The 24,614-nt window shown below is 46.9% G+C and overlaps 1 long non-coding RNA gene across 1 annotated transcript; it reads right to left on the reverse strand.

Moving 5' to 3' along the window:
• Window positions 1-1,682: 1,682 nt before the first annotated feature.
• On the reverse strand, window positions 1,683-22,671 carry LOC149366861 (uncharacterized). The gene is made up of 5 exons (XR_016288815.1): window positions 22,593-22,671; window positions 16,800-16,827; window positions 3,491-3,603; window positions 1,880-1,900; window positions 1,683-1,792 (listed from the first exon to the last, which is right to left on the reverse strand). It is a non-coding gene; the product is annotated as an uncharacterized LOC149366861 (long non-coding RNA).
• Between the last annotated feature and the right edge of the window lie 1,943 nt (window positions 22,672-24,614).

Genomic DNA, 24,614 nt, shown 5'->3' on the forward strand with positions numbered 1-24,614 from the left:
AAAAACGAAGCAAGATTAATTTTAGCCATCCAACGCAGTACAAGAAGCGCGCAGCCTAGCGTAGTACGCGAGTTGGTAATACGTATTGAAATAACGGTACCAGCGCGAAAAAACTAAGGACAACATAAAGAAACCAGCGCTTGTCCGTCTTTTTTGTCTTGTACTTTGCTGTTACCGTTGCTTCGGTAAGAGTACGCCGTGCTTGTCCACTCATCGCATGCGGGAATTTCGTGTAATAATGGCGGAATATTAAAGAATATTTCATTCTCCTGAAGCTTCAAACGTTGTGCGCATTTCACCAGTGCTTCCATTGCGGATAACGTAGGTACAGTATATCCGTTTGTGTATATTCCGTTGTATCCCACTCAACTCGAAGGCGGCTTAGCGTTTGTTTCTCTTTTTTGTGGTCATGTCGGTCTCATTCTTTGCCTGGTGCATTGCAGAATTACTAAACAATGACGAAAGCGTTCCTTGATATGAACTGGTCCTGCCTGTGAACAGCGCTGATATAAGGTTAAGACTTTGGCCCAAGTAGGGACTATGGTTGGAGACGCGAATGTAGAGTGTGATGCTAGTCCAAGAATCTAGACCCTATATACGGGATTGGTGGCGAGGTGCAGAGATGGTAAATTCAGTTTAGCGAGGGGTAATATTTTATTGTGACTCGTAGTCAGCCCAGAGTTTCATCTGTGTCTCTTAGGCTACCGGGTTCTTTTCGAAAAACAAACTCACAGGACTGTCTCTTAGGCTACCGGGTTCTTTTCGAAAAACAAACTCACAGGACGGTTACCGCTATGTTAGCACGACAGCTGTTGAGGTACTTTCATTTCATGATAAACTGAAGTAAATAATTAGAGAGTAACATGCATATATGCAGCCTGACTACGGCCACTGCAGGGCAAAGGTCTCTCCCATGTCTCTCCAGTTAGTAACCCTGTCCTTCGCCAGTTGCGGACATCGTATCCCCGTAAACTTCTTAATCTCATCCGCCCACCTAACTCTCTGTCGGCCCCTGCTACGCTTGCCTTCTCTTGGAATCCACTCCGTTACCCTTAAGGACCAGCGCTTATCTTGCCTTCGCGTTACATGCCCTGCCCAAGCCCACTTCTTCCTCTAATTCAACTAGGATGTCGTTAACCCGCTTTTGTTACCTCATCCCTCCACCCGCTTCCGATCTCTTAACGTTACACATCATTTTCCTTTCCATAGATCGCTGCGTTGTCCTTAACTTAAGCTGAACCGTCTTTGTTAGCTGTTGTATACTTTTCTCTTGAGCGATATTGGTAAACTGCCATTCATGATCTGAGAGAACCTGCCATACGCGCTCCACCCCATTCTTATCCTTCTATTTATTTCCCTTTCATGATCCGGATCAGCGGTCACTGCCTGCCATAATTAGACGTATTCCCTTCATCACCTCGCTACTATTTGGGAACTGCTGTTGGCTTTCGAGACTAAGGTCAAAATTTTTGGAGCCCTCCACTACGGCGTCCCTGTAGCCTGTGTCGCTTTGCGACGTTAAACCCAATAAAACAAAACCATTACGCTGCCGCGTCATACCATTGTCCCTTCCATTTTTTTCTTAAGTGACGCAAATGTGTCGACCACGAATGCAGTGATAGACAGACTACGCATCTTTTTCATTTAGAAAAGAAACTTTTCATTTCGAGGAGGTGATCAGAGCCCGCCAGCTTTGTCGACGGCAGTGCGCCGCTTCGGATGATCTCGGCAGGGCTCTCCTCGAACGCGGCGTGCCTGTCGACCGGAGCCCGTCACATGAAGCCGTACAGCTCTGAAATAAAGGCAGGAACAGTGAAATGCAGCCGTGGAAGGCAGCGCCTACCAATGGTCAAATAAGAAATGTCACTTGTACGCTTACCATCCATGTCGTGGCTGCGACCTGCGAGGAGGAAGAAGAAAACGCAATGTTCAGCGCAATGGCGCTCAAGCATTTCAACAACCTGATGTGCAATGATCGCTTTTGTACCAATGCGTGTGTTGTAGACTAGAATGTACCAATGCGTTGTGTTGTAGACTGTCCGCTTAGTTTGTAATCGCATCTACCAATGTATCTACCATCTACCACGCATCGCATCTACCGCACAAACTAGGCTGAAAGGAACTGCATTTTGACTACGTTCATAGTAAACGCGATCTGGATTTCAACGTTTCAACGCGAAATTCCCGTAGCCAACTGCACTGCTACGTATAGTTCGTGCTGAAATGCTCAAATACAGTTCGCTCTAAAACGCAGTTCGCGCCGAAATGAAGTTTCGGCAGGAACGAAGTCCATTTTCTCGGCCCGTAGCAAATGCACTTTGTTTCAAGGAGAGTTCTTTTGTTCGCGCATCTTATGGACACATGCGCCAGGAAGCTCGCCTATATATGCCTTGTCGCGTAAGAGACTCCAGACGAGAGGGCGCTCAGAAATCCTTGGCGACATGCTACCGAGATGAACTGGGGCGTTCTTCGAACGTCTTCAGACAGTCTTATGTTCGATCTCGGCCTTCGCGTTTACTTAGTGTGTAAGTTTTGCTCCAGACAAGTCGGATACGTCATTGCAGACAACGAAAAGTAAGTTTATTTTCACTCCCAAGAGGGGAGCTTATACTGCGTTCTATAACCTCTTGACGTTGACCTAGCGTCCTAGTATGCCGAAAAGCTTTAGTCATTCATTGTTGTAAAGCGAAATACGTTCTGTTGTTGCTGGCGCCAAATTTCATTAAGAATACGGGGACAGATCACCGAGAACAAAATAATGAAGTCCCAAATAACAACCTTAGATCCCATGCCCTTACCAAAATTTTTTTGACAGTCATAAACTGTCGATAGACATCGGTCTATGAAATCTATATATAGACTATAGACGAATACTAAAGAACAGTTTATAGGCAAAACAAATTCAATAGACCGTCTACAGACAATCTATAGGTTTATGGCCATACACGTTTAGTAGACTTTTGACTATAGACAGCCTATAGATGTTGGTCAAAAGTTTAGGGGAATCCGCAAGGTGGAGTAGATTTGTAATAAGGGAGTAATCACTCATTGACATTGGCTGCGCTTGGGTGGATGTCAATGAGTAATTACTCTCTTAAGACAGTCTATAGACTATGACTAGACAAAAACAAATATTTATAGGGAGGCAATAGGGTCTATATGACGTCTATAGACTGTCTATAGATCATTTTTATAAGGGTGGCGGCCAACGTAAAGATCTCGCATTGTTATGTGAGACGCCACACTCTTGCCAAAAACAAAAGAAAACAAAACAAAAACAAAACTTTAGTCGCAACTACGTATTTTTTCTGTAGTATTGCAGTGCTTTTCCGTGCTGACATAAAATTCTGTTGTCACTTCTCAAACTTTTCTTGTTACTACGAATTTATGGCTAAGAATACTACAGAAAGGCTGTCCTGACGACAAATATTTTCTGTTGTGTTTTTCTTTAGGGGGTAAGTGCACCGTGTGAAAGACACATAAGACGCACTCTCGGTGAAGATGAGCATGTAGGCCATGACGCAGAGGCCGAAGAAGACGACGACCACCGCCGCGCCGCTGCCGAAGTACACCAGGGCATCCGGGATGATGGGAACCTCGCAGCTGCAGCGCCCCCCAAGGGAAAACAAAAACAGTTCAGATTAAGTTTTATGGCCGAGAGTCATAAGTCGGATCGTGATCGAAGGATAACATGTTCAAAAGGGCGAAGCATCGCATCAAAACTTAATACCTGGGCATGCTAGCATATAAGACATGCCTGTGCGTTAGAATAACTTTGAGATCGCTGAGGCGACCTTCACTGGAGCAATGTGAAAGCAAAATGTCCACATAATATATCGACGTCCATGGCTATTTTAACGTCTGAGTGTATTTGTTCGCAACATCCGTGGCTGTTCTGACGTCCATGTACTATACCGACGTCCATGGCTATTTTGACGTCTAAGTGTATTTTTCGCGTTTAATCAACTAATTACACCTTATCAACCAAATTTTTCCCACGGCAACCTTTTATCACACACTATCTATCACAATCACACTTTCATGCATTTATCTTCAGAGAACGACGTAATAGTGCGGATAAATTTGCGGACACTTTTTGGTGACGCGACGGAGCAGTATAATTCTCTCGCATTAAAAGGGAATATCAAAATGGTGGTTATTCTAGAAAAAGTCCGTATTTGTCTCTGTACAGCAAGTGCCGTGGCTGCTCTCGGTGTCGTGATGAGGTTGAACGCCTTGCTTAGGCTTTTGGCTTAAAGATCACATAACGCGCGAAAAGGCAGATGCTTTCCACATTGTTAGATGAGGCAACGAGTGCGCTAATCATCACTCGCTTAGTTTGACAAATATTGTTCAAGAGACGAAGAACAACTTGCGGTACAGAGCTCTTAGGCCGAATATGCCTTTTGTGCTATAAAAATTAATCATCATCGTCATGAAATCTAAACTACAAGTGGTGCCAGTAAACCAGGCGACCAGTCCTCTCTGCTCTCCACATGTTAGAACGGCGCTTGATTGGACGTAACTTCCACCATTGCAAGCCGCGTTGACACCGACTGCCTAAGTGACGGACGCGTGACTACCACAAATCACTGTCCCGTAGCTTCAATTCCACAGCCTACAAATAATGTACAGAGTTTCAGTGTAAGTTAAAGAAGCCCAAGCGATCGAAACTAACTCCACAGCCCTCAACTATGCGGCTCCCTTACGGCAACACGTCTAGGTTTGGAACATTGAACTCCGCATACCAAGGCAATTCAACAGTTTGTCGCTAAAGGCAATCACTGGTTCCGGTAGCGTGTGTTAGGAATAGCTCTGAGTCTGTACCAACTATAACGTACTCAAGCCTTTGCGATGTCAGTGCACGTTAAAGATCCCCAGGTGGTCTAAATTATTCCGGATCCCTCCACTAAGGCACCTCTTTCTCTCTCTCTTCTTTCACTCTCTCCTTCCAGTCTTTCCTTCGGGAGAGCGACACACTGGCCTCCTTGCTAGTGTGAATTTCGGCCCTGTCGACGCGCGCTACAAATTTAAGTACATGGCTGACTACCCATCGGAATTCGTGCAAATGCAGTAAGGCGACCTAGAAAATTTGCAAAGCCGAAGTAATACACTGGCGTTAAATTACCACATCTTTCAGAAAACTACCAAACCTTTTTTTTTTGTGACGCGGTTAGACGCAACAGGATTGAGAAATTCATTTATCAGTATTACCAAATGAGATAAAAAAAACAGTGCGAAGTTTCTGAGAAAGCTCTATTGCTTTCCTTTGTAGCCGTATGGCTGCGCTTGGGTGACGTAAATGAGTGTTTACTCCCTTATTACGAATCTACTCTACCATGGGAGATTACCCTAAATATTTGACCAACCCTCCTAAAGCAGTACACAGAGAACAATTCAGAGGTATTCTGAAATTGTTTCGTCCTCTTCAGTGATTAGGTCACTAAATTAATGTCACGAAACCACTCTTAATGGCTCACTTCATTCTCAGAACTGAGTGAATAAATTTTCTTAGTTTTCCCGCAGTAATGTCATTATATACTGACATCTATGGCTGCCACCATCAACAGGAGAGCCGTATAGTACTGGAACCACCGCCACTGGAAAGGCAGTGATAAATAGGCGCATGTAGACTAATCAGTGGTTTCCAGTCTGGAGCTGATTTATTGGTTGTAGACTTCCAACGAACGCCAACAAGCCTTTGTAGAGAAATTCACCCATAGCGTAGTTTAGCCGGCACGCATGTACAGGCGCGGACAAAAGTAAACGGAGCGCGCAACTGTCTTCGAATATTTTTCACGCGTCACCTAACTGAAATTGCCAGCAGTGGTGCGCGCATGCTGGTAGAGGAGGTTGGTGGGCTTTCTTGTAGACAAGCAACGCTTCTTCACTACGAATCAAGAAAGCGTGAGTGCACTTCAAACGCAATAGCGTGCTCCGTTTACTTATGGCCGCGCCTGTACACTGCTTGGTCTCGCCGCTATAGAGAAAGACCGCGCGCTTATGCACGAAAAAGCGTGCATTTCGCTGTGCTCTGGAGCAAAGCAGCATTGCGCGAATTCGCCGCTCCAGAAGTGCTCTGCTTCGCCGAAACGAGTACGATTACATGGAAAAGCCAACTTAACCATGCAATTCAGCTCGAAGTATACCGGGGGTGCAAGAGCAGTGACTCAGTGGTTATAGTGTTCGGCTGCTGACCCGAAAGACGAGGGTTCGATCCCGGCCGCGTCGGTCGCATTACGATGGATGCGAAATGCTAGAGACCCGAATAGTATGCGATGTCAGTGCATATAAAAGAAACGCGGGCAGTCGAAATTATCCGGAGCCCTTCAATACGGCGTCCCTCAAAGCCTGAGTCGCTTTGGGTCGTTAAACCCCCAATAAACCAAACCAAACCAAGTTACCTGATTTGGTTAGTAAGCTCTATGCAGTAACATCAGCTTGGCACTACAGCGGTGTTCGAACCTCCAGTTAAGGGGATGTTAGGCGATTCTCAAACGAAATCATAAGCAAATGCTACGCGGCCGTCACGTCAATGAGCTTTGACACGCCACCTTGTAGGATTTAAAAAGCGCACGTTATGAGTATGTGCGAGGGTCTCCGTGCCACATTGTTTTCATATTGGTCTCGCCGGCTACCCACACAAGTTCCCAGCTTAATCGCATTTAAAAATCACTTTTATAACCGTAGTGAAAAAAGCTATAAGAAGCAATAGCCTCAATGGTTTGTCATTAAAATGTCATACAAATATCGACTAGTGTCTTACAAATGTCACTCATTTTTGCGGAGTCACATCTCTGTCATACAAATGTCATTCAATATCATACAAATTGTAAGAAATTTGTATAACGATGCCTGCGTGAGGTTATTGCTTCATAGAACAATTTTCAGTAATCTCATCCTTCGTCATACAAATGTCGTACAAATTTCATTCAATATCATACAAGTTGCATTACGTTTGCATATATTTTCAGTAGGGTCGCTTACTTCCCACACAACGCATACTTCTTCGTCCTTCCAGGGCTTCCGTTCAGAGTACTGCGCCAATTACCCACAGTAATTAAAGCACTTGAAAGACAAACGTTTTACCATTTTTGCCGAAAAAGTGGTAGATTATCGTTGCACTCACACCTATGACCTTCTACTACTACGGCTTAGAGCAAGCCCACGCTTCGTACACTTCTAATCATTCCTGTGTGTGACCACCAGCATTTCAGTGCTACTGCGGCAAATCCAATAGGAGGATTGTATACAATACGACCGCCCATAGACTAAGCTCAGCATGTCACGCTCCTTGAAACGACAATACATTAGTACAGAGCAGTGGGGAGAGCAGGCAGGCCTTTGAAAGAGCCGAGATCATTAGGGCAAGACCGAACACCCAACGAGAAGGTCACCGTATCGGAAAACTCAACTTTCTTTGGCCGTTTATGCGTCTGGCGACACCCGCCCCGAAGAGCACATTACGGAAATGAGCTGGAGGGTAGTAACGAGCCAGTTCATCCAACAAAGATATATCAAAGTGCAATGCTTTCCGTAAAACTTTATGATGCGCGAACGATCACGAATGATTACTTTTTAGAGATAAGCCCAACGCGTTAAGAAGCAGCCAGCTTCAAACACGACAGCTCTCAAAATCAGGAAGCGTGGCCCAAGCCCTGCACCATTCATAAGTTTATATTGCCGCGAAACTTTGTCGCGTTTGTTTGTTCATTCTTCAAAGCTGTCGGCACGCCACTTTATCGCTTTGTTTGTGATGCAGGACGCGCCCAGATTTATCTTGATTAATCACAACCAGGCGGAGCCGATTCTGAGTTGTTCCAGACTGTTCTAGTAACTTTCCCAGCTTTATCTCGAATGTTCGCAATCAGCGTTAAAGTGAACACGCCCGAGAGCGGCGGGCATTCTGTTCGACGATCGCCGAGCACGCTTGTTGCTTTCGCCGCCGCCGACTCATTCAGTCCATTCTGGGCGCAGGGCATCCCCATAAACAGTTTTCTTCCGATTAACTTTCGGCTGGCTTCCTCACTGCTTCGAATGCGGTCACCACTACGTGACAATATGTTGATCTGCGTATTTCTGATAGGGCTACATGCCCATGGTTTAAAGTGTAAGTGAAAGTTGCGCTCTATGCCGGTTAAAACAAGTAACAAAGAAAGTTTGCTGAGTATATCCTGTTGAGATTAAACCGCGCAAAGACATGAACCATGAACCTGGAACAAGAAAAAACCGCTGAAATTTAGGAACTCAAGTTGCTTAAAGTAAAAATAACGTTTTCGCAAACCAAGATGCTGGCGTTTAAGAAACAAGGCGGCTGGAAGTTACTATAAGAATTTTTTTCTCTGGGAAAGCGCCGACTTTGAGCAACCAACGTTTAACAACGAAGTCTGCACTAAGTGTTATTCGTTCCTTCATTGTTCATAAGCTCGTGTCAGCGCAGCTGACTCACAATACGAACTACGAGCAAATCCGCCTTAACATGTCAAGTGATCATGCCGTAACAGAACAAAAACGAAAGCCAAGAAAATTTAAATGAACCCACCCCCTCAACCAGGAAAAAAATTTGGCGGTGGAAAGTTGCAAGCGACATAGGTACTATCAGCAACGAATGAAACGCGAACAAGAAAACTGAGGTGGCAACACAAAAACACGAACGTATTAGCTCCTGTATTGCAAATACAAGCGCGGTTGAATAACACTTCTAAAGAAGAGCCTTCGTGCCTTCAAAATTAAAATAGCAGGAGGTAGTATTCAGCTTCCCCTGGCTAAGAGCTGCGCATTTTCCAGTGCGTGGTTCAGTTGCCTTGTTCGCGTTTCGTTTCTTGCTGATAGTACCTACACATAGCGCATATAATCTCAGCCAAAGTTTACCGTATTTTTAACCAGTTTAGCTGCTTATTTTAACCAGTAGTGGTTGAGGGCATAGTAAATAGTATTTCAATCTCATTACAAATGAAATCGCGTTTGGGAAGTAAAACCTATTTTCTTCGAAACAGAAAAACGTAACGCCAACCTTTGATAAATAATGCACAGCGCTCGAGTTTTTGAAGTTCACCAAAGAGAATTTTCAACACGTCTTCACTTGCGTTCCTCCCACTGTTTACCCCCGGTCGCTCCAGCCCGCGAGTGCTTTTAGAGTCCCTCCAACACCGATACCCTTATTAAGCCTTTGCGATACATTTCTCCCCGTACATTCGGGCCGTACAACGTTTGTCTTCTCAGCATTTAACTAAGCAAACACGGAGTAACTGCTACGCCTCAGCGCGGACAAAGCAGCAACGCACAAACACACCCATTCCTAATTCGAAGCCTTGTTAGCGTTTTGTGTCCGGTACGAAATGCGGCTCACGAGCCGGGCAAATTAGCAACCCGGGAGGTGCTGCCTCATTACGGCCTTTGTTTTCGGAGCAAGCAGCAAGCCGGGAGTCGTCGTCATCAGTCATCGTTAAGAGGACGCTAATACGAGGGAGCGACTCCCCCTTCTCCTACAGCCCGCTCGCTCGCCGTAACTCAAAATAAGCTTCCGCCATGTTGCTGGGGTGTTGCGAGAGGTTACACGAAAGTTGGAAACAAAAAACAAAAGAGCATTATCTGCTACTCTCTGTAATGAACTTGTGTTGTGGTGTTCCGGTCATGTGCATGGTGAGAGATTCACGACGCTTACGTCACGCAAATGCTTTCGACGATTGGCTGGCGAGGTAATTGCTTCAGGCTATGATTATCGCGTTGTTGTATGTGAACCCTGCATCAGACATTGGAATCGCGCTTCAAAAAGATTGGTTTATTGGGGTTTAACGTTCCAAAGCAACTCAGGCTGTGAGGGACGCCGCAGTGAAGGGCTCCGGAAATTTCGACCACCTGGGGTTCTTCAACGTGCACTGACATCGCGCAGCACACGGGCCTCTAGAATTTCGCCTTCATCGAAATTCGACCGCCGCGGCCGGGATCGAACCCGCGTCTTTCGGGTCAGCAGCCGAGCGCCATAACCACTGAGCCACCGCGGGGGGGTTCAAAAACAGTAGCGCTTGCTATTTGTGAGTGTCGAATATTTGTTTAATGCACTTCGAAGCTGCGTAGCACCAGCGGAATGACGGAAGCGCCACGGTGTGGGTCGTAACCCTCTCTTTTTTTTTCGTTTTAACATTGGAGGATGCGCCGAGGCTGGCCATTTTTCAAGCAAGCGCGCTCGCGGCGCTGGCCTTTTCACCCGAGCGACCCTTATTGTCAAACGATACTTTTGTTGTCTCAGAAAGGCAAGATTCTGGCGCTCTCAACCCTGTTGCCCTTCTTGGCTAACTGCATCGAGGTCACAGTTTAAGAATAAGAAACATTGAGCTCCCCAAGGATACAAAGGACTAGTTGCGCTGGCGGTCGTTTCGAGCGATCCTCAAGGAAGTCGCTAACTAAGCATGTTTTTGGAAAACTCCATGAAGACAAATCTGTCAGTTTTCATAACTGCATAATGTCAATCGGTAATAAAACATTTACTTCCAGTCAAACAAGTTCCCTTCTATTTATTTATTTCCATAGAATATGAATTCATTGACTCGGGTTCCTCTCGAAGCGAAATATTTCTATTCCCCTGCGCCTAATGGTTCACTACCTCGATAGTGGATAGATAGTGTTCGTCCGGCGGCTACCCCCCAAAAAATTGGAAGGGACACTTCAACTACGCCTGTTTGGGTATGACGCGATAACATATTAATTCCAAAATATGGTTAGCGATGCACCTATGCTGGGTAGCTGGGCAGGTCCTATGCTGGGTAGCTACCCTCTGAGCACAATCCAAGATCTTGTCCTGGAGATCAGGCGCTGGGCTGCGCAGGGCAGCCTCTCATTGTTCCTTAAAATGAGTATTGAGGGATTGTGACGGGGGGTGACGAACACAGCTCGACATGATGTGGTCGAGGTTGGCATTGGCCGGGCATAAATTACAAGCCGAGCAGGGATTGATAACTGGGTGGATGTGGTGGCGGAAGGTGAGAGTGGGACAATTATGAGTCTGAAGCTAATTCCACAGAATCGCGCGATAAGAGGTTTTAGGGTGTGCAGGGGGTATACAAGGCGACCGAGGCGGTAATGATGAGACATGTCATGAAAGTAGAGGTGGCGGTCCCGCGCAGTGAGCTGGGCCACATGGTCGAAGGCGAACTCCATGGCCGGCACCTGGACAATGGGACCTGAGCCACCTCATTACCAGCGTATGTGGGGGTCCAAAGAAGAGTGATGAAGTGGGTTGGGAGGGTGGAGGGTGTTTCAGGAGGAGGGAAAGGGTTGGATGGCTTAACCAACCCGCGCCAAAATAGTGGATGGCTGACTTTGAGTCAGTGACAATGGTGGTAATATAGGGAGTGGTTACAGCAAGAGCGAGGGCCGTTTCCTCCACCTCCTCGGAAGAGAAGGTATGGATAGTGGCAGCCATTTTGGGGCGTCCGTTGAAATCAACGACTGAAAGGGCAATGGAAAGGCCGAAAGGATATTCAGCTGCGTCGACATAGAGCACGTCCGTGGCGTTGCAAAGGCGTTTTTGAAGGTCTTCCGTCCGTTTTTGACGTCGTCGTGGATGGTGAACAGGGTTTATGTTCTTTGGTAAGGAAGGTTTGGTTTATGGTTTATGGGGGTTTAACATCCTAAAGCGACTCAGGCCATGAGGGACGCCGTAGTGGAGGGCTCCGGAAATTTCGACCACCTGGGGTTCTTTAACGTGCACTGGCATCGCACAGCACACGGGCCTCTAGAATTTCGCCTCCATCGAAATTCGACCAGACGTCCGGGACCGAACTGGCGTCTTTCGGGACATCAGCCGAGCGCCGACGTGTTAATGGATGTGGTAAGGGATAGTGTGCTTGGACTGAGTAATCTAAGTAAAGTCGATGGGTGGGGATTGAAGTATATGCCGACCAGGGGTGGTACGGGCAAGGCGGGCAAAGTGGGGGTGAGATGAGCCTCTGCCAGCTCGGGGAAGAAAATGAGGATGCCGGTGTGAAGATGTTCAGTAAAGGCACTAGAGGGAATACCAAGACCGTATTTATCGGCAAGACGGGGAAACATGTGCTTAACGCCAGTGTCGATGGATGCATGGGCCACGTTGTTAAATGCGCCATGTAGGTCGAGACTACGGCTTGTGTATCCATGCTGCCACTGGTGACCAGAATGTCATGCTTCAGACGGAGCACGACATCTTGGCATCAAAGTGGCTGGCAGATTAAACCCATCATTTCAGGGAGATATAAGAGATTGTTCTCCATCTTTTTTGCAAAGGTTCCTCGATATATTTTGGGGTGGGCCAACTCCCAAATTCTATGCCATTTTCTCCCTCAAGAATATGGTTACAATTAAAGGCCAAGAGTTTTTTTTCTCTCTCTTTTCGTTTGGTTGTACGTATAAAGTCAACGCAGTAGTTTTCTACGCTTAACGTTGCCTTCGTTTGTGTGGATGAAGTTCACAGAATCGAGTGCGTGGAAGTCTAAACTGGCCATCACAGGCGTGCGCAGACGCAGAGGGTGGGAGACGTGGCCTCCATACATATTGTCTAGGCGGGCCCAAATTTTACCACATTGCCCCTTGCAACCCACAATACACGAACGGACGCCATATATATTAAACACCCCCCCCCCCCCCCCCCCCATTATGGAGAGACCCTTGCACGCCTATGCGGGTCATGTACCGAACTTCGGTCCCTCTTTGTCTTCCAACGCTCGTACGCCGTCCGCGATGTGTATTAACAGCGGGGTCACCATGTCGCAACGACACACGACAATACAGTGCACGTCAGAGCAGCGCCGAACGCGGCACTGCAGCAACAGCATCGTAACGGAAAAGCACGGCGAAACAGTAGCGCAGCGCCAAGGAACAAGTGCGTGATTGAGTATTAGGATTATCATAGCGAAAAAAAAAGCATATAAAGCTTCCACCCTAGCGAGCACACTGCTTTTGCAGTGGAAGCACATGCACCCTTCATCGATAACCGCTTACTGGCTTTATTTATAGATTTTTTTTCTTCTCTAGTCACGAACATAACATAAGTGTTTAGTACCCAGGGCGCCTTTCAGTTCTGCAGGCCCCTTTCTGCGTTAGTATCCTTTGTAATCTATGCTTAACAAGATAAAAAGCGCAGGACATGCCACTCAGATAAGGTGCATGCCAGCGTGTCTCAGAATTAAGCCAGCTTTAATTATGCTTTTTCTTCACTATTCCTCGCACATTTTAACCATCAGCTGATGAAGATATGTGTGGACCCTGGCGAGACCCGGTATATGTTATCGCATCCTGGACTTCTATGCGTGTGTAAATTTTGACGGTATAAAAAAATTACAAGGAAATAGTCATATGTCTTCCACCTGTTTAGCTTCAGTGCTGTTTCCTCAGCCAGCTTTTTTGGCGTATTTTGTCGCCGTGTTGTTTTTTCACTGCCCCCCCCCCCCCCCTTTTTTTATTGCTGTTCTGATCCGTGCTTTTACTTTTCCGCGTGTTCAGACACAATATACCCTTGAAAGCCAACGAGACACCGACCTCAAACGCATCATAAGTACTGAATTGGCTATGAGGGGCGCCGCAGTGGAGGGCTCCGGAAATTTCGACCACCTGGGATTCTTTAACGCGTATTGACATCGCACAGTACACGGGCCTCTAGAATTTCGCCTCCATCGAAATTCGACCGCCGCGGCCGGGATCGAACCCGCGTCTTTTGGGTCAGCAGCCGAGCGCCATAACCACTGAGACACCGCGAACAAGACAACCAAGCAACGAACAGCAAAATAAGAAGCTTTTAGCCAGGAGAAGCTCAATTCTAGTACAGGTTATTTTAACATCGAAAGCGCGAAACTTCGTCTGTATTTCCTCTACAGGAGCTAATATGCTGGTGTTTTTGTGTTGCTACCTCAGTTTTCTTGTTCGTGTTTCGTTCGTTGTTGGAAGTATACAGTAAAAGCTTGCGTTAAGTTGGGCACCTATCGCTTCTTAAAGGGAAGCTCAAATGTTTTGAGAATTCCAGGATATTCAAGAATTCAAATCTACCTTCTAGGTAAAGCGTGCAAAGTATTTTTGCCCTAGCATTTAAAATGGTTAAATAATCGTAGATTAAAACCGCGACGATGTTCAGGCTTCTCCTCATTGCATTGAAGATAGCGGGAAAACTCGTAGTGTCGTCATTATAGTCGAAATTTCAAATGTCCGCTGCCTTCGCCTTCATGCAGCTGTGCTTTATCCGATGCAGCCAAGCAATGCTTCGTGAGCTTCACCTTTGACGGCATTGATTTTCTTCCCCGAAACAGCCTTTTCTTCGCCGCAAACTCCACGTCGTACGTGACGTCATTATTGGGGCCTCTATTCGTCGCTGTGCACTGCAGGGAAGCCTAAGCGCCGACGTCAATTTTTTCTTTTTGGTGATTACGCCACCATTCCAAATGGCAGCGCAAAATAATTTCGCAAGCTTTACCTGCATGTTTCACGCATTCGGACCTTTAAAACTCATCGAATTCTAAAACCACTTCTGTTGCCCTTTAGGCCATGCTCACGTCGGTTCTCATTAATTTCAAAGCTGCCACACATGCGGGCCTGCAACGCCGCATTATGTATATGGTAGGATACAACTTAAAAAAAAAAAGGAGCAGTTGCTAACACTGGGCCGCCGTCCGCGGTATCCTGTATTACTCCGCTGGCCAATCGCAATACTAAACGAAATCAGCTTTTTAATATCAAACAATCCATGTATCAGATTCTAAAGCTTAATCTTTTCCTTGTAATACGCTTTTTGTTTTGGTAACAAGAAACGTTTAAGCAGAAGACTACGTTTTCGTCGTGGTGGAATTCTCTGCGCGGAGTCTGAATGTGGGCGGAGCTTCACTGCAGATGTAAGCAGTATCCGACTAGCGACATTGCTACCATGGTGGGGGAAAAAAAAAAGGCGTGCAAAAGGGAAGTGCATAAATGCATTTCGACTGCGCGCCAACCCTTCTTTTGAAAACAACGGGCGAAACAAGATTCTTTTTCTCTGATTTACGCCACTTTCGCTCTCGCCTGCCAGTCACAGCGGTCTACTCGTTTTTGTTATCTTTTAGGGCAGCGGTGTCGAGTTTGCAATGAGCGTGCAATAAGGGAAGTTGTCCAATTAATGCGCTCTTTTGGCGCAGACATGTCACCAGACCGGGTCGCGTAGATTTGCAAGTGATTGGTTCAGAATTAGCCCCTTTTACGGCAGAAAGCCTTTAATGGCTCATACTGTCGTCCGTTAACAAATCGTGTCACACGCGTTTAACTCGAGAACTAAAAAGATAGAAGCCGCCGCGGTGGCTCAGTGGCTATGGTGCTCGGCTGCTGTCCCGAAAGACGCGGGTTCGATCCCGGCCGCGGCGGTTGAATTTCTTTGGAGGAGAAATTCGAGGCCCGTGTACTGTGCGATGTCAGTGCACGTTAAAGAACCCCAGGTGGTCGAAATTTCCGGAGCCCTCTACTACGGCGTCTCTCATAGCCTTAGTCGCTTTGGGACGTTAAACCCCATAAAACCAAAACCAAACTAAAAAGATAGAAGAAAACCAGTGGTTGCTTCAGATAGAGGCGGAGAAATTAACCCAGAAACCAAGTTTGATGGCTGTAGATTAATTAATTATAGGCAAAAATGTCGGCAGTGAAAATTTTCACAGAATGGTCGGAAAAACGTCGGATTTCTGTCAAATTAGATGGAGAAATGCAATTAAGCGTAATTAACACTTAAGATACCCGAAAGATGTACAGTTTGGGTATCGATATAACCACGGGAACGGTGTGACGTCACATCCACCGGAAGTCGTCACGGCATAGTGTCCTCGGCTTTCGCCTCTCAACATTTTGGAAGTATCCTCGCAAATTTTATTTTTTTTTTCTTCTGTAAAGCAGAGGAAGCGGCAGATGGATTTCTCATTTTTAAACATGCGTCATTAATACACCAAATGTCTCGTTACTACAATGCCTCCCACGCGGTACACTTCGAAGTGTACGAGACGATGACAAACAGTTCCAGTTCGTAGATATTCATGTCGAGAAATTACAACTTCGAAATGAGCAACACGAAGAAAACTAGAGAAGCAAGCGTTGCATGCCTGCAGAAATGAACTTTCTTTTTAGAGCCACGCTTACGTATTTTATCCCCTGCCGTATTTTTGCTAATACGCGTGGCAAACATCAAAGCGAAATATTTTTTTTTCTGGTCTATTTAGTTTATGGGGGTTCAATGCCTCATAGGCGCTCAGGCTATAAGGGCCGGCGTAGTGGAGGGCTGTGGATAATTTCGACCACCTAGGGTTATTAAACGTGCACTGACATCGCACAGTACACGGGTCTCTAGCATTTCGCATCCATCGTAATGAGACATGCAGTCGCGGTCGGGATCTAAAGCGCATCTTTCGGATGAGTAGTTGAGCACCTTAACCACTTAGCCACCTCGGCGGCTTTGAAGTTTTCTATCCACGAGGCAAAAATCAGAGGATCTCAGAAACCATAATCATAAGTTTCATAGTCATAAACCTTATATTCCCGGGCGTGTTTCTCAGGAAAAAAGAAATCTGCTGTGAGTGCAGCGGGGTTTCATTTATTTCGTTCTTTTCTGTTGCGTCTCGTCGCGCTGTTCTTTTTTTCCTGCACATTTGAAAAAGTCGGCGACATTTCATTTTGTTTTCTACGTGCAAGTTGACCATGGAGGGTGCAGCGTGCCCGTGTTTAAAGCGCGGAGCGTAGAAATTAAAAAGAGTCGATTTAGCATAAAATAGCGTTGACGTGTACGCCTACTTTAACACGAAAGTTGATTGATTGGAGACTCCACTTACGGCTGAGACCGCGGAGTTTTCAGGACAGCTGCCAAGAGGGGGAAAAGAAAAACAAAGATTCAGCATTAATACATTCGGTATGGCACTGAACAGGGTAACACAGAAGCACAGTTAAACCTCGTTGTATTAGAACCGTATACGGGTCGGAATAATGCTTAAAATAAACGTAATCTTCAAACCTTCCGGGCCCCGTGAAATAATGTCTTGTTTTAACGAAGTAAGGTTTTCTTTCTAATCGATGTAACGAAGTTTTTCTTACTACGCTCCGTTTCTTGCTGCGAATGAGCGCCGAACAGCTTGCTAGTGCGAATTCGATGAGACAACTTCCGCACTCCAAGAGGCCGCCTGGCAAAGTGCCAAATGTGCTAGCCATTTCTTGGGTGCTGGATGCTGTTATCAGACTGCAGGCTTTGGTGAGCACGAAAACGGTTCAATCGAATGGAGAGCGATCACTTGTATTTTGTGTACAGCACACAGAGCTAATTCTTCAGTTGCTCTGTGCTATTGTAAGGCCCTCGTTGCCGACATTAACAATAATGGCATATGAACTGCCAGCAGAAAATTTCTACGGAATGCCTGTCCTCGAGAATGAATTTATTGTAGCGCTGCCCCGAGACACAGCAATCACCCGATATTGATGCCAAGGGGTGAACATGTGAATTTCCTCAAATTTAAGAAAATTTCAGACGATTGCCATCCGTGATTGCGCCGAAATATTTTTTTTTTTTTGCCGCACATCCGCATCCCGTAAAGTTTTACTGCCGACTGTATATAGCAAAACCATTGTTGCACAAAAAACAAATATTCTCTATTCCGCAAACTTTGTCGTTATAAGCTAAACTTTCGACGGTGAATATTTATAAAGTGAGCGTGAGCTTTTTTAAACCTATGTTCACTTAAACCGGCCACAAATTTATTTGCATTATGTTTGCTGTGTGCAGAGAAATTACAGGAAGCAACTAGCCTTCACAAAATACTTTCATGATGCAGGAGATACGGGGCGACGTAGTGGACGTGGTACGTACAGTTGATGCAAAGCCGTCAAGCTGAGGCATATAGGCGCCAGTCGCATAACAAGAACGACACCTTGACAAGTTACATTTAACTAAGGAGCTCCTTCCCAGGAAAAAGTCATGGTTTTGAGGAAATAAAAGACGCAGTAACTGCCCCACTTCATGTACACCTCAACTGCACCGTGAGGGAAGGGAGGAATGTGAAAGTGAAAGAAGAGGCCGCGCCGTAAGGGAAGGAATAAAGGAGGGAGTGAAAGAAGAAAGGAAGAAAGAGGTGCCGTAGTGGAGGGCTCCGGAAAAAATTCGACTGCCTGACGATCTTTCACGTGCTCTGACATTGCAGAGCGCACGGGAGCCGTTTGTGTTTCGCCTCATCTAAAAGCTTCCGCTGCGGCTGGGTTCGAACCCGTGTCCTTTCTATTAGGAGTAGTTATTGACAAATGCGAATTCCAATGCTAAGGGGAGAAAGGAAAGACGCAGTAACTAACTCCGTCGAGATGAGACTGGCGTGCCAACTTTCGACCGAGGCGAGACGCAGACTACGCCCATGTGCTCTGCGATGTGAGTGCACGTTGGAGAAGCGTAGGTGGTCGAAACTAATCCGGAGCCCTCCACTACGGCACCCCTTTCTTTCGTCCTCCTTACACTCTCTCCCTTCCCTCACGCCGTGGAGGAGGTTTCCATGGAGCAGCGAGGCAATTACTGCACCCTTTCCTTACATCAAAACCAATTTCAGTTTTTCCAGGGCGTTAAACGACACATGCCTTTCGTAAGAGTGTGGTTTAGGCGTCCATTGAGACCGAAACAGTAACTACACCGTTTCTTAAAATTCTTCGTGTAATTTTAATTTGCCTTTATTTCAGGAGGGACGAGGTGGATAAATATACAGAGTGTTTCACCAAAGACTTTCTGCAATTTTTAAAAATAAGCTATTTGAATTAGATGCGCGCTTTTTCTGGCATAGCATTGTCAGTGGTGTAGTACATCATAATTCAACTAAGACGTGCTAACTAGCAGGCTTGTTAACCAATATTTAATAGTTAACTTTTAAACTATTACCGTTGGGCTCCGTAATTATTGAGAGGCATGTAGCCCACCGTAAGTAATGTCCATATCCGTTTTTAGAATTTCGAGAACGCGATTATCCTCGGCGCTGTGGCCCAACAAATTTTGGCTATTTCGACGAGTTAGGTTCACTGGAGAGGTTGCTTTGCCTGCAAGCTTCTCAAACCGCATGTATTTTGGCGCGATGTAGGCGAAATTTGTTGGGCCACAGCGCCGAGGATAATCGCGTTCTCGGAATTCTAAAAACGGATATGGACATTACTTACGGTGGGCTACATGCCTTTCAATAATTAAGGAGCCCAACGGTAATAGTTTAAAAGTTAACTATTAAATATTGGTTAACAAGCCTGCTAGTTAGCACGTCTTAGTTGAATTATGATGTACTACACCACTGACAATGCTATGCCAGAAAAAATGCGCATCTAATTCAAATAGCTTGTTTTTAAAAATTGCAGAAAGTCTTAGGTGAAACACCCTGTATATCTGCATGGCCAGGCATAACACTTTACTGTAAAAGTAAAGCCGGCAAGCACTGTTCCACCCACTGGGAAGGGTACCAGAAACATACACAAAAATACTTTTGAAAAGTAATTAAGTTACATTCCTAATTACTTTCAGGAAAATTAAGAATATGTAATTACATTAAATACACCAATAACCGCTCGCAAAAAAGTCACTTTACAATTGTTTAGATAAAGGAATTGGAATGATACGTTGGAATTACTTTTTTTATTTTCACACGCACAAAAAACTAAACTGGACACAGCCCCTACAGTAATTTCAGATTTCTCAATTTACTGAGTCGCAGGAGCAGCTGAGCTTCAAAGAGCACATGGGAAATTTTGCCTTTTATTTTGAAGATAGGGTGCCCTGCGCCATTCTGAATAGCAGTGCTGCTGATGCATGTTACGGCCACCCTGTCTTGTGCATGACGCAAAACTTTTTCAGCCTTGAGTTGCATTAAAAAATCTGAAACTCTCGCTTCGTTACTCCTGTGCTCGTATGAAGCCCAAAAAGTTGCGTAGCTTTCTCTCTTCCCTGTTCCAAAGTAGCAGCTAAGGCCTAAAACACGTCGTCACTTTCAAAGCGTGTGGAACGCAGAAATATTCTTCTGTGAACCCGCATCCCGTGAACTTCTCTCCATGACTGTACACAGCCCACTACGTTAGTATTAGAAATGAAAAAAAAACAACGTGAGAAGGACCCGTTGGTAGTTATTGGAAAGGTAAGGCGTAAAAACAACTTTAGATTTTATTCCATTTCTTCCTCTTGATTTCGACCAGGATGTCGTTAACCGATGTTTTATCCCTGACCCACTCTGCCCTCTTTCTGCCTCTTAGTGTTACGCCTTGTAGTGCCGGCGCCCACATTTCGCTGGCGGGCCTGTCTAAACCAGCGCTGCGCGCCCGCCGGCGCTCAAAGCAGGCCCAGACTTTCTCGGACAAGTCGCGACATGCAGCGTGACTCATCCCGCCGCCGCGGCGCCGACACGGACCCTTCCTCCTCTCCGTCGGTGCGAACTCCTCCGACGCTCGCCGGCTCTCGACCATTGGTCTAATTTGAACGGTGGCCAGTGATTGGAGGATTTGAACGGCTGGCTGCCGTAACCGTTACCAGCGGCTTTAAAAGCGGAGCCGCGCTGAACCCGACCAGCAGACGGGCAGCAGAAGAGCCATCACGCCGGAGCTACGCTCGCCGCCGGGGCCGCCCTTCTTCTTTGTGCTAGCCCGTGGTGCTCTTGACCCTTGTATCATGTAAAAGCCCTTGTACATAGTGTACATAAACGTCCTTTTACTCACCGTCGCCTCGACCGTTTCCTGGCTCGGACTCTCAGCCCCAACAACCTATCATTTTCCTTTCCATAGCGCGCTGCGTTGTCCTCGACTTAAGCTGAACCCTCTTTGTTAGCCTCCACGTTTCTGCCCCATAGGTGAGTACCGGCCGGTAGACATAGCTATAATATAATGTCTTGAGGAACATTGGTAAGCTGTCATTCATGATCTGAGAGAGCCTGCCAAATGCGTTCCACCCCATTCTTATTCTTCTAGTTATTTCACTATCCTGATCCGGATCAGCGGTCACTACGTGCCGTATTCTCTTACCGCTTCCAGCACCTCACTATCAGTTGTAAACTGCTGCTCCCTTCCGAGACTTCCGATACCTAGCATGCTCAGTAGGATCCTCAGTAGGATCCTCAGGATATATCGTTTCTGCGAGGGCTGCTCAACGAGCCCACAGCTGTCGATGCCACACCCCGTGCAAAAGAGCATGTAAGTGCGTAGCAGCCTCCTGTCGTGCACGTCCCCGGTTTTAGATTCACGAAGCATCCAAGAGCTGCGCTGAGGAACACAAGCGAAATGTTACTCGCTCCGGCATCGACACTTCGCCCTCGTTCACACGTATCACTTGTAGGCTTACATGGTTGAACAAGCATGAAATTTGCAGGCGTCTCGGCAGCTGGCGCCAAATTTCGCTCTCGTGTGCGTACAAGTAAGACCGAAAACGAGCAAAACAAGGCTTTTAAATTTGCTGAATTCATTTACACCTCTCAGCCCTTGCACGACTAGGAGAGCGCGCCGAGTTCTTTAGTGAGTGCGTCAGTTAATGTTGTAGCTTTGCGCGTGAGCACACTACGCTTCCTATAATCGTGGTCACTGTACCAGACGGGACATGGTACGAGGGCTAAAAGACGAGGACTGCAGAGCAGTTTGAAACCACGCACGCTGAAGCGTCGTCTGTGGAATTGGTCTTTTAGGGTTGGCACCACGTCCTGTCGTGTTCAAACCAACCAACTAGCCCATTATACGTCTGTGCAAAAAACGGTAAGATCCGCTGCCCGAGTATTGATTATCTATAAATATTTCTGACGACGGAATTACCAAGTAACGTCGGCGCAAGCGTGAAGGTGAGGTGGTGTGGTGGTGTGACACTTTTTATTAACAGCCTTTATGGTAGGCGTTCAATAGGTCCTGGGCCAAGGTGACGAGGGCGCGTTGCAGGTTCAGGTCCCAGGAGGCAAGCCAGATGGGCCACGGTGGGGGTGGCGGGAAAGGATAGGCGGGGGACTGGAAGGCTACGTGGCACTGTGTAAGGCAGTGTTCTATGTCTGCATATGTGTGTGGACACTTTGGGCACTGAGGTGTGGAAGTGTGCCGGTACAGATTAAGTTTTTGCCTGGTGTACGTAGGAGATTAAACTGTATTCGGCGAAGAATGCGAGCTTCACGGATCGATAGGGTGTATCAACGAGGGAAAAGCCATCTGCGAGAAACGACTTTGCCGCGACGGCTTGTCGAGTTGGTCCGTTTAGTTCATTTATGCTTGGGCCAGTAACTTCGAAAATGTGCTAGAGGCCCTGGCCCCTTGTACTAGACTTCGCATTACGACTAAAGGTAGCAGATGAAAACCACCAGTCACGCCGATTCTCAACGCGTGCCAGTTCCAGCATCGAACTTAGAGCACGACACGTTGTATATAACACGAGCTACCGGATAAATGCCAGCAATGAGCTGAAGCGGTGGACGCCGATGACGGACACTCAAGCAATTTGAATGCTCTTGTCCTATCTAATCGTGCACCGTCGTGTCCGGCGGACGAGTAACTCATGTCTAGATCCCGCTCAGTCTAGTGGTTTCATTGCCGCCTCAGGCACGACGCGCACAGATGTCGTGAGTCAGAGCCCGGCGGTGCCGAGCCCAGCCCGGTCGTCCACTCACCAATGTCCGGCATCCTCTCGGGCCGGGGTCCTCGGTCGAAGTAGCCGACGGCACCGCTGCCAACCTCCGAGGTGATCATGACTGCTCGCTGCTGCGTTCGGTGTACCACAGGCTCAGTTCTCGACGCAGGCTCGCGCCCCAACAGCTCAGGCCTCCGTGGCTGGAACGAAGTGCACGCGCGACAGCATGCCGGCGACGACCGACTGGGTGCGCTACGGTCGCCATGGTGGCATTCCTTCTTCCTTCTTTTTTTACGAGTTTTTTCAAGCGGTGTTTATTGCACCAAGGCATAAAACAGGATGACTAACTGAGTGAGGAAATGTTTGCTGATCCATATGCAATCCAGGAGAGACTGATCATGCTGCACCTGTGTGCAAACAGTATAGGACACACCACTAGACCAGAAAGAGACCAGCTGCTGCCTGGTGCTGGACCCGCGTAGGTTTCAAATGCTGGGTGGACCCACCACAGGATAGTGAATTTCTTCTTCGAGTTTTCGGGAAAGGCCCACGGGACAGCCGGGACGAGGAAACGAACCTCGCAAATGAAGCCGGTTTTGAAAGACTGCATGCCTACCTGAGCTAACCCCCAACCCGGATTCTCTTATGCACACGGGTAAGGTCATGCGAGTGGGTTACTGCGCATGGGGGTTCGGTTGATTGATTGATTAATTGATTGATTGAACAATTTTTATTCCTCAGAAAAGACGCTGCTCCCCGCCTATGGCACGCAGGCCTAGAAGACGTGGAGTTGCGCGTCTGCGGTTAGAGGCTGGCTGGCAGTCCTTGACTGGTAGTGACCTAGCTCTTCCGCCAGACGGATGGTGGTTCGCTGGAGCTCAGGGCCCGGGTTTCTTAGCAAGGTCTCACAGACTTCTTTACTATCAATATTTTTGTCCGCCCCGCGAAAATTTGGGCACTCCCAAATTATGTGGTCGAGGGTCCCTCTCGCCCCACAATGTGTACATCTTTCGTGCGACCTCAGCTCTCGGTACACGTGGTACGCCGAAGGTTCATAAATGTATTAGTTTCAAGCCGTTTCCACGCGACAGCTTCTCTATTATTCAATTTTGGGTCCGGTAGGGGTACCAGGGGTATATAGTGAACTGTATAGTTCACTATAATATGACTGTAGTGGGAGGAAGCTTTTTAGGCCAACGACACCGACGAATCCGATCGCCGGACGGTCAGCCTTCATGTCCTCGGCAGGTCGGCGGCTGAGCGAAAACATGCTGATGAGGCGACACTGTGTATATCGGTGCATATATTGGTGATTCTACATTATTCGTATTGGAAAAAAGCGAAACGAAAGGCTATATTTCACATGTGCACACTTGAACACTCACCAGCGATAAGCGCTTGCCAAATTTTAGTCGACGACGACTCCCGTCCCTTCCGCGACGATTAGGCCTAGCGAGTCCGCAGGCTTCGGTCTGTGATTGCGGCGGTTGTGAAGAGCGAATTCGCAAGTTTTAGTGAATGCAAATGGCCAACGAGTGTAGTTTTGACTGACCTGAAATCAACGATTGTTTACATCGCACGGCGCGCATACGATGCACTTTTTTTTTAGAAGCGCCGGTGTGGCCCAGATTGCCGAGCGGTGTTTTACGGCAGCAGTCGTCGCCATCGCTAGCTTGCGGACAAGTTATAGCCGTTTCAGTTAACACGAACGGTCATCAAACAGAGTTCTGGTAAAGTAGTTTAAAATAAAGTACTGGTAACATTGGAGGAAGCTGAGACAATTAGCGAGAAGCGGCTGTCCTACGCGATGTCATCAACCCAGGCAAGCGATCGCATCGGCGCTTCCCACAAATTGTCACACTGTGAAACGAGCACGGGTACAACCTGCAGTACAAAAGAGAAGGGATTATTTAATAGAATTAAAGCGCAGATTGCGTTTATGCCATCCAACGAGCACTAGCTCTTCGTACGCTGCATTGTAAACAGTATATATATGAGTGCAGTCGTCCTCATCGCCGCACTCTTGGGGAAATTTCATGCTCACTCGGTAGTTGTTCATTGA

Source organism: Amblyomma mixtum, chromosome 1 (genome assembly GCF_055824585.1).
Source record: "Amblyomma mixtum isolate Tamu chromosome 1, ASM5582458v1, whole genome shotgun sequence".
NCBI classification, from domain to species: domain Eukaryota; kingdom Metazoa; phylum Arthropoda; class Arachnida; order Ixodida; family Ixodidae; genus Amblyomma; species Amblyomma mixtum.